Source organism: Neophocaena asiaeorientalis, unplaced genomic scaffold, assembly GCF_003031525.2.
Source record: "Neophocaena asiaeorientalis asiaeorientalis breed wild unplaced genomic scaffold, Neophocaena_asiaeorientalis_V1.1 scaffold132, whole genome shotgun sequence".
In the NCBI taxonomy this organism is placed as follows: domain Eukaryota; kingdom Metazoa; phylum Chordata; class Mammalia; order Artiodactyla; family Phocoenidae; genus Neophocaena; species Neophocaena asiaeorientalis.
In genome coordinates this window covers 1,637,733-1,652,605 of record NW_020173393.1, presented here as the reverse complement: position 1 = coordinate 1,652,605, position 14,873 = coordinate 1,637,733, and the positions used below count along the sequence as shown (strand labels likewise).

Genomic DNA, 14,873 nt, shown 5'->3' with positions numbered 1-14,873 from the left:
TACCTCTTAGGCCCAGGGCAAGCCACAGAGTCAATGCCCAAGGCACGTTTTTTTCCTTCCCTTCCACCCAGAATCATCTCAGTACCTCTCTTTGCCAGGTTTCACTATGGGAAGCCCCACGGCCACCCCACGCCCACTGTCTCTGTGTCACTGCCTGCAAATCTTAAGGGCCCAGGGACCTCTCCCACTGGGGTTCATCCAAATACTGCCAGCCCAGGAAGACAGCACACAAGCTGCGGGAATCACCTGGAGAGAGGTTTGGCATTTCCCCAGGGACTGTGGATTTTTGGTGAGACTTTGGAGCTAGGTTCTCTGCACGTGCACTGCCTGTCGGTGTTCCCAGCTCCTAGGATGGGCACAGAGTGGGTGCTTGCTACCTTTTTGTTATCAAATGCATGAAAGTGGAAAGGAGAAACGATGATTAATGTCTGTTGAACATATATTTAGCACAAAGCACGAATCCAGGCATGATGACCAATTCCTCCTAATTTGCCCAGAACTTTCCCAGATTTTGAAACAGAAAGTCTCCCTTCCAGGGAGCCCCCTCAGTCCCAGGGAAACCGGGATGGTTGGTCACCTGAGATCTAGATTAACTTGTTTTATCTTCTTTTATTTATTTATTTTTTTGTTTGTATTTATTTTTGACTGCGTTGGGTCTTTGTTGCTGGGCACGGGCTTTCTCTAGTCGTGGTGAGCGGGGGCTACTCTTCTTTGTGGTGCGCAGAGTCCTCATTGTCATGGCTTCTCTTGTTGCGGAGCACGGGCTCTAGGTGCGCGGGCTTCAGTAGTTGTGGCACGCGGGCTCAGTAGTTGTGGTGCATGGGCTTAGTTGCTCTGCGGCGCATGGGATCTTCCCGGGCCAGGGCTCAAACCCCTGTCCCCTGCACTGGCAGGCGGATTCTTAACCACTGCGCCACCAGGGAAGCCCTGTTTAATCTTCTTAACAACCTGTGAGGTTGGCATTATTATGAACCCTCTTTAGCAGGAAACTAGAGGTAAAGACAATCCTTGGCTACCACTGGGGAGCTCAGAGACTGTTCATGGCAGGGTGGGAGGTCAGAAGTGAGTGTTTACAGCCCAGTAGTTAAGTGCTTTGACTGTGTTCGAAGGGTTCAAATCCTAGACTGTCAATTTTTAGATGTATGACCTTGGACCCCTTACTTTAGCAGCTGTAAGCCTCAATTTCCACATCCTCAAATGGATACAATTAGATTATTGCAAGAATAAATTAAACAGGCATAGTGCATGTGCCGGGCATGATAACGGCACACCATTAACGCCATTGACCAATAAATGCTAGCTAGCTATTGTGATTAGGGGCACAGATCACAAGCAAACAAGGCAGAAAGGGTGTAGGAGGGGAACAGAGAAAGTGCTAAGGATATCCAGAAGAGGAAGTGCCTATACGCCTTTGAACTCTAGTAACCCTCACTCTTCCCGGAGTCTGGCTGAAGCAGAAAACCTGGTGAATGTTAGTTTTTCTTTCCTCTCGTTTTCTTAACTGGAATGCAAGCTGTCTTTGTATCATTGTTATCTCTTACAGGGTCTTGGCCCCTGTAATTTACTGTCCCCAGAGCAGCCCCAGTGAACTTTAAATGTAGCAGTGTGACACTGGGCCAGTGGTTTAACCTCCATGGGCCTTTGTTTCCTCATCTATAAAATGAGGACAATCAAAGTACCTCCTTCTTAGGGTGGCTTGTGAGGATTAAATGAGTTAATGCATGTAAAGGGCTTAGTATGCACCTGGCATTTATTAAGGGCTCAAAAAGTCACTACAATTATTAGCATCATTTAGCCATCATTCAGTGGCTTTCCACCACACTTGAAATAAACTGCCTCCATGCCCTGATTTCTAGACACATGAAAGGACCTTTTCCTGTCTCCTTTCCCACCACTCTCAGCTTTTTCCTTCTGCTCCAGCCACACTGACTTTTTTTTTTTTTTTTTTTTTTTGCAGTACGCAGGCCTCTCACTGTTGCGGCTGCGGAGCACAGGCTCCGGACGCGCAGGCTCAGCGGCCATGGCTCACAGGCCCAGCCGCTCTGCGGCATGTGGGATCTTCCCGGACCGGGGCACAAACCCGCGTCCCCTGCATCGGCAGGCGGACTCTCAACCAGTGCGCCACCAGGGAAGCCCCCACACTGACTTTTTGGTTCCTTGAACATGCAAGTGAAATTCTTTGCTCAGGTCCTTTGTAGTTGCTGTTCCCTCTGCCTAGAATGCTTTTCCCTCTGATCTTCTCATGGCTTGGCTCCTTGTCATTTTGGTCTCGGCTTAAATGGCCCTTCTTCAGAGAGGCCTTCCCTGCCTACCTAGGAGTTAACTCTCAATCACATCAGCCTGGTTAATTTTCTTTATAGATCTTATTCCTATTTAATATTGGTTTATTGTCTGTCTCCGTGAGAGCTGGGATCTTGTTCACCACTTATTTCAGTGCTAAAACAGTGCCTGGTACAGATCAGGTACTGGGTATATATTTGCTGTGTAACTGAACTGGTTTTGGAGCCCTTGAGTATCTCCGGGGAGCGGGCGATACCTACACCACCCCGGGATTCTTTACCAGCTCCTGCCTCTGTGAGTTTCAGTCAGACTGACTCTAAACATAGCCTTGACCTGGGCTGGCAGACGAGAAGGTACAGTCTCTGATCTTGATTTCAGGGACTTACCTACTCAGCCTGCCCCTCTCTGTCACACGGATTTCCCCTCTCTCCCACAATTTGTGCCCCTGGCCTCACACTTCAGAGTGACGCTGTCAGACGTGCAGCCCCACGCGGAGTTTTGGCAGCCTTCCCTGAGTCCTCACCGCTTGGCCTGAAAGATGGAGCGATCAGAATCCCCAAATCCCTTTCCGCTTTCACTCCTGGATATGAGAAGATAAGAGAAGCCTTCTCAGCCCTCAAAGTGACAGGAAAGAAATGATTTTCTAGCCTTTATTTTGCACCCAGCACAGTGATAGTGCAAAAAACCAGAATAGCAAAGCTGTTAAGTACTTTGGATCCAGGCAGACCTGGTTCAAATCCTGCTTCTGCCATTTTCTAAAGCAGAGGTCAGCAAGCTTTTCCTGTAAAGGGCGAGCTAGTACATATTTTAGGCTTTGCAGGCCCTTTAATCTCTGTCACAGCTCCACTCCACTACTCTAGCATGAAAGAAGCCATAAACAATACTATAAGGAAGAGTATAGTTTGCCTATCCCTGTTCTAGAATAAATTAAAAAGTAAGTCTCTCTATGAGCCTCAGTTTCCACATCTGTAATGGGATGATCTAATACCTGCCTCCCTCCCTGGGTGGCAGTGAGATTTTAATGTCACAAAGTATAAAGTGCTGAATCTAGTACTTGGCACACCAAAGCGCTCAATAAATGTCTCTGGTTATTAGTATCAAGCAGTTGTTTGACAAACAAAAAGTGCTTTGCAAATAAGAACTCACCGAAACCTCAAAACATCCTGCAAAATAGGTATGTCATCATCCCCACTTTACAGATGTGGAAACTGAAGTCCAGAGAGGTGAAGTAAATAGCTCAAGTCAGTCTGGCTCCAGAGCCCACGCTCTTCACCACTTCAGTCTATCGTCTTTTTTTTTTTTTTGCGGTACGCGGGCCTCTCACTGTTGTGGCCTCTCCCGTTGCGGAGCACAGGCTCCGGACGCGCAGGCCCAGCGGCCATGGCTCACGGGCCCAGCCGCTCCGCGGCATGTGGGATCTTCCCGGACCAGGGCACGAACCCACCTGTGTCCCCTGCGTCGGCAGGCGGACTCTCAACCACTGCGCCACCAGGGAAGCCCTATCGTCTTTCTTTTTGAATGATCCCATTTAATCCTCACAGCCATCCCTTGAGGTAGCTAGTATTGTCCCTGTTTTGCAGATTGAGATACTGAGGTACAGCAGGAGGAAGTAACTGGTCCCAGTAAATAAACACAGGCTCTACTGACCACAGGTTACCAAGTTGGATTTCTACCCAAGAAGTCAACACTCGGATAGCCCAGCTCCTCGCTCCCTCTCCCTTTCTCCAGCTGTGTTTTCTTTGGACACTTGCATGGCTTGGAGAAGCTGCGTCAGCCCATCTCTCCTTCTGACCATTTCCCCACCCCCAAGGCCCACCCAAGCTACCCCTCAGGAAATGATCCCCCTCCCTCTCACTCTGCCTGAGCCCACGAGCCCCGCAGCCTGTGTGTGCGCACTGCTCAGCGTGGGTGTGCCTGGGAACGTGTGATGGGGGCCCAATTGGAATGAGGGGAGGGGTGCATTGTGGGGGGAGCAGATGTCAGATCAGGAGACCCTGATTACGTCTCTGCAAGCCACCTGTTTCCAGAACGCAGCTGGACAGAACTGCCCCCATGGAAACCAGACATTTACCAAATGGACAGAGAGAAATAATGGACCAGGGCATTCTGGGTTCAGCCAGGGTGGAGCTGTTGACTGCCTTTCTGTGACTTCTAAAACTTGGAGACCTGGTCTTTTGGTTTCTCCTTTTCTTTCCCATTTCCTCCTTTTTCGGGGGAAGGAGCTGGCCATTTGGGCCTTGAAGGCCCTTCCAGGTTTGAAACTCAAGAATTCTAACGCTTCTTGTGGGGTGCTGCTTCCCCAGCTCCTGGGTCCTTTGCACCCCATCCCCAGTACCTTTCCAGCTCAGCTCTGATGTTGACCTCGCGCAGCTCACTTATTCTCTCTGATTTCTTCTTTGTTTTCTTCATGCTGCACCTTCCTTTCAGTTTCTACGCTTCTTGCAGCCTGTGAACTGACTCTGAGTCATGGGGGCCTCTCTCTCCATGGTCCTCTAAGCCTCGTGCCCCGGCTCGCATTAGTCACTCGGCATGGGCTTCCCACCCTCTCGGCGATTTGAGGACGTGCTGGAGGATCCACAGCAGTGCTATCTAGATGTTTGGAGTTCATAAGCCAGTAATAAAATTTTGAAGTACCTGAAGGGAGGGGACAAAAAGATGTGGTGACTTGTCCTTTTGATCATAAGGATGGGCCACCTCTTTGGCCTAAGCTTGTCTCTGTTTTTGCAGGGACTTCCTAAAGGTTGCAAGAAGCATCCTGAACATTACAGCACCTTGAATTTTTCCGAGATGCTCTAATACTACAGTCTCAGGGGCCCAACATACACAGGCTTTGATGTAACAAGGATGGCCAACTCCCCAGCTTTGAATCATGAGGACATTGCAGTCCCCCCACCCCCCAGCCTCCCTGCTCTTCCACCGAGCTAGATCTCTATTTTAGCCTCCCCACCTCTCGTCCTAATTCTGCTCCTCTCCCAGCGTTCTCCATCTCAGGGCATGACACCATCCTTCACCAAGATGCTCAAGTCAGAAATGTAGGCATTGGGAATTCAATGGTCCAGTGGTTAGGATTCCACACTTCCACTGCCAGGAGCCTGGGTTCTATCCCTGGTCAGGGCACAGCCAAAACAAAAAACAACAAAAAAACAGGCGTCATCCTTGCCTCCTTTTTTCCCCCTCCTACCCCCTGTCAGCAAATGCTGGTGTCTCTAACTTCAAAAGGTGTCCCACATCTAAACACATCTCTCCATTTGCACCAACACCAGTCCAAGCTGTTTTCCTCTTTTCTCTGGACAACTCGCCTCATCTCCCCACCTCACTATTGCTCCTATAGGTCTAGTTTCCCTGTACCAACCAAAGTGATCTTTAAAAAGTAGAAATCAGGGCTTCCCTGGTGGCTTAGTGGTTAAGAGTCTGCCTGCCAATGCAGGGGACACGGGTTCGAGCCCTGGTCCAGGAAGATCCCATATGCCGCAGAGCAACTAAGCCCGTGCACCACAACTACTGAGCCTGTGCTCTAGAGCCCGTGAGCCACAACTACTGAGCCCGCGTGCCACAACTACTGAGCCCGCGTGCCACAACTACTGAAGCCCGCGTGCCTAGAGCCGGTGCTCCGCAACAAGAGAAGCCACCGCAATGAGAAGCTCATGCACCACAGTGAAGAGTAGCCCCCGCTCGCTGCAACTAGAGAAAGCCGTGCGCAGCAACGAAGACCAGTGCAGCTCAAAAATAATAAATTAATTAATTAAAAAAAAAAGTAGAAATCCGTAGCGTGTTACTACCCTGCTCAAACCCCTCCTCCATTCTCTCCCCATCGCATGCAAAATAAAACTCGGACTCTGGCCATGACCCCCCAAAAAACCCTAGGTGATCTAGCTCTTGCCTACCTTCCTCTCCAACTCCACCTTCTACCACTGTTTGGAACACACCAAATCCACTCAGTCTCAAGCTTTCCACAGACTCTTCCCTCTACCAGAAACATCTTTGCACACAGACCTTTGCATGACTACCTTCCTTCACTGACTCAGATCTCTACTCAAATGCCACCCCCACTGAGAGGCCCCCTCCACATCATTACCTGTCCTTCTGTTTAATTCTTTATTGTCTGTTTCTTCCAGGAGACTGTCAGCTCCATGGGGGTAGGAGCCTGACACTTATTCGTAGCTGTATCCCTAGTGCCCAGGGTCTGGTACCTGGAAAGTGGGTGGTTATTATCATCTGCAGACTCTCCAAAAGGAGGAGATTTTATCACTGACTGTGTGGCCCTGGCCTAATTCCCCCCTGAGCCTCTAAGCTCCCTGTGCTTCCTGCTGGCACCACCAACCTCCTTGTATTTCCCCGGGGTTATCTGGAGCTGGTCTGCAGCCAGAAATGTCATACTTTCCTAATCTCTTGAGAGGCCTGAACAATCCCTAAAGTCGTGGGAGGTGACCCATTAGGATCTCATCTGGCTGCGCAGAAATCAGGACCCCTGGACCCAACCCGCTCCCGGGCCCCTTCACCTCACATTCCAACAACCCATCTGCTCTGGGACTGCACGTGCCTTCTTGAGAGGTTTCTTGTTTCTCATCCCCAAGCCCCTATATTTCTTGGTGTGGGAGAGGCCGCTGGCCAGCTTGAGCTCCCTCTCGGTGAAGTCGGACAGAACTTCAGGCCGAAAATTAGATCACTGGTTCTCAACCCATCTGTACATTAGTAGCTTTTCAAGTAGGGAGGTTTCTGCTTCGTTTTGTTATGTTTTGAATACATATGCCTGGGCCACAACCCACAAGATTCTGATTTAACTGGTCTGGGATGGAGCCAGGGCATCCATGGGTGTTTTTTATTAAAGAGGTGGATTTTGTTTTAAATTATTTATTTATGGCTGCGTTGGGTCTTCGTTGCTGGGCGGGCTTTCTCTAGTTGTGGCTAGCGGGGGCTACCCTTCGTTGCAGTGCGCGGGCTTCTCATTGTGGTGGCTTCTCTTGTTGCGGAGCACGGGCTCTAGGCGTCCGGGCTTCAGTAGTTGTGGCACACGGGCTCGGTGGTTGTGGCGCATGGGCTTAGTTGCTCCACGGCATGTGGGATCTTCCTGGATCAGAGCTCGAACCCGTGTCCCCTACATTGGCAGGTGGATTCTTAACCACAGCGCCACCAGGGAAGTCCCCGTGGGTGTTTTCAAGAAGTTCCTCAGCAGGGACTTCCCTGGCGGAGAGTGGTTAGGACTCCTCGCTTTCACTGCAGGGGACACGGGTTCGATCCCTGGTCGGGGAACTAAGATCCCGCAAGCCGCGTGGCGTGGCCAAAAGAAAAAATAATAGTAATAATAAATTAAAAAAAATAGTTCCTCAGCATGATATAATATAAAAGACTGACAATAGTAAGTATTGGCGAGGACATGGAGACATCAGGGCCCTCATACTTTGCTGCTGGGGATATAAAATGGTGCAGCTGCTTTGGAAAACATCTGGCAGTTTCTTAGAAAGTTAAACATAAATGGGCTTCCCTGGTGGCGCAGTGGTTGAGAGTCCGCCTGCCGATGCAGGGGACGCGGGTTCGTGCCCCGGTCCGGGAGGATCCCACATGCCGCGGAGCGGCTGGGCCCGTGAGCCACGGCCGCTGAGCCTGCGCGTCCGGAGCCTGTGCTCCGCAACGGGAGAGGCCACGACAGTGAGAGGCCCGCATATCACAAAAAAAAAAAAAAAAAAAAAAAAAAAAAATTTAAAAGAAAGTTAAACGTAAACGTACTATATATACAACAGTTCCACTTCTAGGCGTTGACTCAACAGAAAGGAAAACATATGTTCACACAACACCTGTACATGAATGTTCACAGAAGCACAATTCATGATAGCCAAAAAGTGGCAGCAATCCAAATGTCCATCAGCTGGTGAACAGATAAACAAAATATGGTCTATCTGTATAAGGGAATACTGTTCAGAAACAAAAAAGAATGAGCTACTGACAAATGCCAAAACCTGGATGAATCTCAAAAATACTGTTCAGAAACAAAAAAGAATGAGCTACTGACAAATGCCAAAACCTGGATGAATCTCAAAAATGTTCTGCAAAGTGAAAGAACCAAGACATAAAAGCTACAGTTTGTATGATTTTTTTTTTTTTTTTTTGCCATGCCGCACAGCTATGCGGGATGCGGGATCTTAGTTCCCTGACCAGGGAACCCGGGTCGCCTGCAGTGGAAGCGCAGAGTCCCAACCACTGGACCACCAGGGAAGTCCCTGTATGATTCCATTGATATGAAAGGTCCAGAAAAAGTCAAATCTATGGAGGCAGAGAGCAGATTAGTGGTTACCTGGGACTGGGGCGTGGAAAGAGGGGTTGACTGCAAACAGGAACAAGAGATCTTTTAACAGGAGATGTTCTGAGTTGTGATGGTTGTACAACTGTGTAGATTTACCAAAAACCACCGAATTGCTATTTGAAACAAATAAATCTCATGGTATTTAAATTATACCCAAATGAAGGGTTGAGATCTCTGGGTTAGAAGCCAAGTGTTCTAGAAACCCCTCAGCTGGGGCCCAGGATCCGTTGGTGTCCTCCTCCTTCTCTAGGTCACTGTTTCCTCTGAGCTCAGACTTTCAGGAAGTTGCCAGCTAACACCCTGGCTTCTTTTTTGGAGAAGTCTGGGATTTAATCCTGCAGACTCAGCTCGTATGGGTGTAAACATCCTGGCTCTTGGCCAGGCTGCCCGAAGTAGAAAAATGGGCATCGGAGGGAGTGGGTGGGAGGGTGGAGGAGACCGCCACTGTTACCCCCCACCCCATCCTGAGATGACTGAAACACCACCTGGGCATGCTGGGCCCTAACCCAGAACAGGGACTGGATGTGGGCTCCCAGGCAGTGCTCAGACCGACTAGTTCTGCAAACATAACACACGTTTCCACACCTCCAGGCCTTGGCCATACCCTTCCCCCTTCCTTGCCCACCTGGAAAATCCTATTCTTCCAGCAAAATTCACCTCACTGTTATCTCTTCTGAAGCTTTCTCCTTTGCACACCTACTCCCCTGGTCGTCCCAGTAGAGCCTTTATCTCCCTGTAGCAGACGGTGTATTTATGGGTCTGCCTCCCCACTCCTCTGCAGGCTCCCTGAAGATGAAGAGCCTGTCTCAAGGTTCTGGGGCAGGCCTCAACACATATCGGGCAGTGAAGAAATGGAAGGGGGCCTCACGCCACATCAGACACTCTCTGGGCCATGGAGACCAGAGGAGGCGCCCCATTGCCCTCATCTATTCTTGGCTTAACTGGCTTCTCTCATCTGGTCCCAGAATGGCCAGAGAGCCACTCCCTGTGGAAACCACAGCTTGGGTGGCAGCCTGCTTCCAAAGCTTTCCTAGGGCCAGGCCCACTCGCCTTGGAAACTGCCTTAGTGATACTTCAACTGCAGAACAGGGTCTCGGGGCAGCTCAGGCTTGGCCTTGGTGGGGAGGAAAGCAACCTGGAACAGGGTCATGTTGGAGCCTCCCTTCCCCAACTGCCAGGACCTCAGGGCTTAAAATGTATGGTTCTCTCTCAGCAGCTTCTTGCCGTAGTGGGAAAGAACAGGGGGGTGAAGGTATGTGGCACCCCGAGCCTGTATGTTTATGTTTCCGTTTTAACATGGAGATGGCTTTGTCCTGATTTGAGGCCAGGGTCCTCAGAGGCCCTGATAACAGGCTCCCGCTGATGCCAGAAACTCGGCCTCTGTGCACCAGTGCCCAGTTGAATCTCGGAGACAGAGTTTGGGGTGAAGTAGAAAAGAATAGCTTTATTGCTTTGCCAGGCAAAGGGGGAAACAGTGGGCTCATGCCCCTCAAAACTGTGTGTCCCGGGCTTCCCTGGTGGCACAGTGGTTGAGAGTCTGCCTGCCGATGCAGGGGATGCGGGTTCGTGCCCCGGTCCGGGAGGATCCCACATGCTGCGGAGCGGCTGGGCCCATGAGCCATGGCCACTGAGCCTGTGCGTCCGGAGCCTGTGCTCCGCAGTGGGAGAGGCCCCAACAGTGAGAGGCCCGTGTGTGTCCCAACCTGGGAGGATTTGGTGAGGAGTTTTTTATAGCAATAGTTCAAAGGCGAGGTTGCTGATAAGGGTCAGGGTGCGTGCAGGGCCTGCGCTCCTTTAATCCGGCCTCAGGTGGTCTCCTCCTAGTGAACTTCTCTGGTTCCTTTAAACTGGAATGAAGAATGCTAACATGTTCCATTTGTTGGGGGTTTAGTTTTGTAAAGACCTCAAAAATATTATGTGTATCCCTTGAGGTGGAACAAGGACCCTGCCCCAAGGCTGCACTATTATTTCTTTCTTTTTCTTTTTTTAATTAAAAAATTTTTTTAAAAAAAACATGTAAAATCTTTTATGTTTTTATAAATTTATTTATTTATTTATTTTTGGCTGTGTTGGGTCTTTGTTGCTGTGCGCGGGCTTTCTCTAGTTGCGGCGAGTGGGGGCTACTCTTCGTTGTGGTGCGCGGGTTTCTCATTGCAGTGGCTTCTCTTGTTGTGGAGCATGGGCTCTAGGCGTGCGGGCTTCAGTAGTTGTGGCGCACGGGCTTAGTTGCTCTGTGGCATGTGGGATCTTCGCGGACCAGGGCTTGAACTTGTGTCCCCTGCATTGGCAGGCAGATTCTTAACCACGGCACCACCAGGGAAGCCTGATCACTATTGTTTCTTGACTGCTCCTCCCTTGCCTCTGTATCCCCTCTCTTTCCTAATTAGCAACTGTTTGAAAAGCTTCTATGCTCAGGAGCCCCACAGGGTCCTGCTCGGTTTCACGTCCAGGACTGGCTATGTCTGGAGGAGCTCTGCTTACCATCTCTCCCAACCCAGATCTGCTGTCTAGTGAGGCTTCTACAGAAAAGTTGATGGACTGCTCGAAAGCCCCAGGATGTTTGGTTGACCTGCTCAAACCCATCTTGGGAGTACACGACCCCAGGCTGCTGGCAGGGACTCTGCCACATTGTGCAACTCATGTTTTTCTTGGTGTCCCAAAGGGTGCTGCCTTGGTGTTCCCACCACAGAAACCAGAGCCTGGAATAGAGATGGGGATACCTGAAAAAGTCACTAAGACTTCAACCCAGTGTGGTCTGTCTGTGGTCAACAAATATTTACAGAGGCTTGGGCAGAGCGCTGGGTCTGGGGACTGCAGGGGTGACAAGCCCTGTCCCCGCCCTTAAGCAGTCCACAGCCTCGTGGACGGAGAAAATGGACAAACACTGAGCACAGGCCGTTAGGGGAATACAGAAGAGGAGACCTGACCTAGCCTAGCCTGGGTTCAGGCAAGTTCAGGGAAGGCTGCCTAGTGGAGGCAACATCTCAGTTAAGATGAAGGCTGAATTAGGCAAAGGGGGAGGAAAAGTGAGAGCAAACAGCATGTGCGGAGGCCCAGGATCAAGTGAGAATGCGGCACATTTAGGGAAATTATAAGGATCACTGGGACCAAATGAAAGAGAGATGGTTTGAAGGTCCGGACTGTGAATAACATGAACGTATGTAAAGTGCTTGGTGCAGCCCCTAGCAAACGCCCTGCCATAGTAGCTCTCATAACTATAGTCTTGGAAGCCAAGGTAAGGGTTTGGGACTTTATTGTGCAGTCAGTGGGGAGACATTCAAGGGTTTTAAGGCCAGGGTGACTTGGTCAGATTTGCAGTATGACCAGACTTAAAGAGATCCCCGTGACTGCATGGTGGATTATGGACCACGAGAGAAGCAGGGCTGGAGGATCAGAAGACCGGTTTGGGGACTGATCTCCAAACCAGTAGTAATTCAGTAAAGAGGTACAGGGTGAGGGCTTCCAATATCCCCCAACAGTGGAGTAGAGAAATATACATTGGAAGACAGGATACAGCAATGAAAATTAACTATGGCTACATGCAACAACTTAGATGGGTCTTACAAGTGCAACGTTGAGCAAAAGAAGGGAAACACATATAATTCCATTTATATAAAGTTTGAGGAACAGGTGAAATGAAGGGATAGTCTTTAGGGATGCATGCTTAGGTGGTAAAACTATAAAAGCATGGAAGTGATTATCGCAAAAGTAGTGGGAACAGTGATTACCCTGTGCTTTGCAGTATCTTGACCTGAGTGACATTTACCACATTCACTCTGTGACAAATCATCTACCTTTCTGTTTTGTGTGCCTTCCTGCATGTGTACTGTTTTTAAAAAATATTTATTTATTTGGCTGTACCAGGTCTTAGTTGCGGCATGAGGGATCTAGTTCCCTGACCAGGGATTGAACCCCGGGCCCCCTGCATTGAGAGAAGCGTGGAGTCTTAACGACTGGACCACCAGGGAAGTCCCTATATGTACTATTCTTCACAAGAAAAAGATTTTTAAAATAATGCTTGCTCTACGTAGTAGAGCTTGCTCTAAGTAGTAGAAATGATAGAGAGAAGGAATGAGGATATAACGGGAAGAACAAGTTTGGGGACGCAAAGTAAGTGAAGAGCAGTGTTTAATGCTCTGAGGTAGAGAAACCTACAAGACGTTGAAGTGGAAATGTCCAGGACCACTATGTGAGCTCAGACAAGTCACCTGCCCCGAGTCCAGATTCCCTTCTCCACAAGAGAGAGAAGCAGTGTGGTTTTAAGGAATCAGCCTTAGGTTTTGGTGTTAAGAACCCTGAGCTTAAGATCCCAGTTCTCTTACTTCATGGCTGTGAACCTGGACAATCATTTCACCCCTGCCCCCTCCCCCAGCTTCAGTTTCCTCATGTGTAGATTTGATCTAATCTTTTCTACTCTCAGGGTTCAGAGAGGACAGATTAGGATAGGCACTCGGGAAGTTTGATGCTTTGATAATAAGAGAATCTGAACAAGGAATGAAAAAATACTTTGAAAACATGAAGGCACGAACATGTAACCATCACTATATGATTTTTACACTCCAGTGTTAATAAGAACTAGCTAGTGAGCTTGTAAAACTGGGCATTCTGTAAGTCTAGAGTGACCATATAATTTATTGTCCAAATGAGGGCCCTTTTGAGAAAGGAAGCCATTTTAATAATTATGCCAGGACAACAGACATAAATCAAGACTGTCCCAGGCAAAGCAGGACAAGTGGTTCCCCTGAGGTGGGGACCCTGCATCTGATTGCCTGTCAAGCCTCTCAGGTGAGCTGTATGCACTGTGAGGGAAGGATCGCTGCACCTGCTGTGCCTACAAGGAGCTGGTTTATTTCCAGAGGTCTCAGATCTACATGGAGCAAGCCTCAAACCCCGTGAGGTGATAAGAGCTAACATCTGTTAGTGTCAGTTGCTGTGCTGTGTACTTCCACAGGCAGCATCCCAGTTAATTCTTACCAAACCTTGATGAGGTAGGCAGCCTTATCCTCCATTAGAGGAAACTAAAGCGTAAAGAGGTTAAGCAACTCCTTCAAGGCCACACATCTACATCTCGGGTGGAGGAGGAGTTTGAACCCAGTCAGACTGATGGGAACCCTAGTTCTTAATTACTGTTCACACTACTGCATCGGGTTTGCTGGCACTCCCCCAACCCCACCAAGCTGCTGGGACCAGGCACCACGGACAGGAGAGGAGGCCCAGCTGGGGTATCTGCAGCCTCAGGATCTACGTGGGAAGAGCAAGTCGAACAGCAGGTGGCAAGCCTGTCTTCCTAAGCTGTCACTGGGAGGTCGGCTTACTGGGGAGGCCAGAGGGAGGTGGAGCTAGCGAGTCGCCTGCTCACCTCTACCAAAGAATCCTGCAGGCAGCCAGGGACCTGGCGACTGCCATTCTCCTGCTGGGTTAACTTTTGTGGCCGGCCTGAGGTCTCAGGTTTTGCACTGCAACTAGCAACCACTGATATCAGTGTTGGAAAGCCCTCTGATGCATTTAGTTTATAATTTCCCAACTTTGCCAAAAGCCATCTTTATTATATGTCTCTCAGGGCTATTTTGAGTTTCTTCTACTCAGGGGCTCTTAGAACTTATGCAGCCTCATTAGGGGAGAAAGTTCGATGTGCATGCAGCCTGCATATAAGAAATGGCTGGAAAACATTCGGACAACGGTCCAAAGACTACAAGCGACTGCCCGGAAGTGGCGGAGCCGCGCCGCAGGCAAGACCCAGGTCCTCTGTGCGTCCAGAGATTACGTCACCAGGACTCCGCCCCCAGGTGGGCGTCTGAGCCCAGCCCCCGCAGGTTTCAAGCCCGCTCCGCGCCCCCTGGTGCGCACACTCAGCCCGACTGCCAGCGCACCGCCCACCCAGGTCCTGGGGCCCCAGCGGGTGTGCTTGCGGGGAAAACTGAGGCAGGGAGCGTGCTCGTGGGTTCATTCCTGCCTCAGTCCACACCCCAGGGCCCGCAAAGCTGCCTCCCGCTCCTTAGGCCCGCAGGAACAGCAGGGAAGGACGGCAGGAAGGGGAGGGGGCCCACAGCAAGCGAGGTCTAAAGAGTCGGCCTGTCCTGCCACACTCAAGATGGCGGCGCGGCAGCGGCGAGGTCCCTCAGAGGCGGTACCAGCGCATGCGCAGCGCGGAGTCCCGGCCCGGGACACAAGATGGCGGCAGCGGCGTTGGGGAGGGCGAGGCGGAGGCGGCAAAACGGGCGGTCGAGCAGAACGTGTAGCCGCGTCCCCTCGAGTCCGCTGCGGGCAGGTAAGAGCCCCAGGAAGCCATAGTCAC

General features: G+C 50.3%; 1 protein-coding gene across 1 annotated transcript in view; it reads left to right on the top strand.

Moving 5' to 3' along the window:
- The first annotated feature begins 14,042 nt into the window (after positions 1-14,042).
- Positions 14,043-14,873, top strand: part of PCIF1 (phosphorylated CTD interacting factor 1) — a 12,088-nt gene continuing 11,257 nt past the window's right edge. Inside the window, exon 1 of the mRNA XM_024746769.1 lies at positions 14,043-14,846. The gene's annotated coding sequence lies outside the window, so the exon portion shown is untranslated. The remainder of the gene's footprint in view (positions 14,847-14,873) is intronic.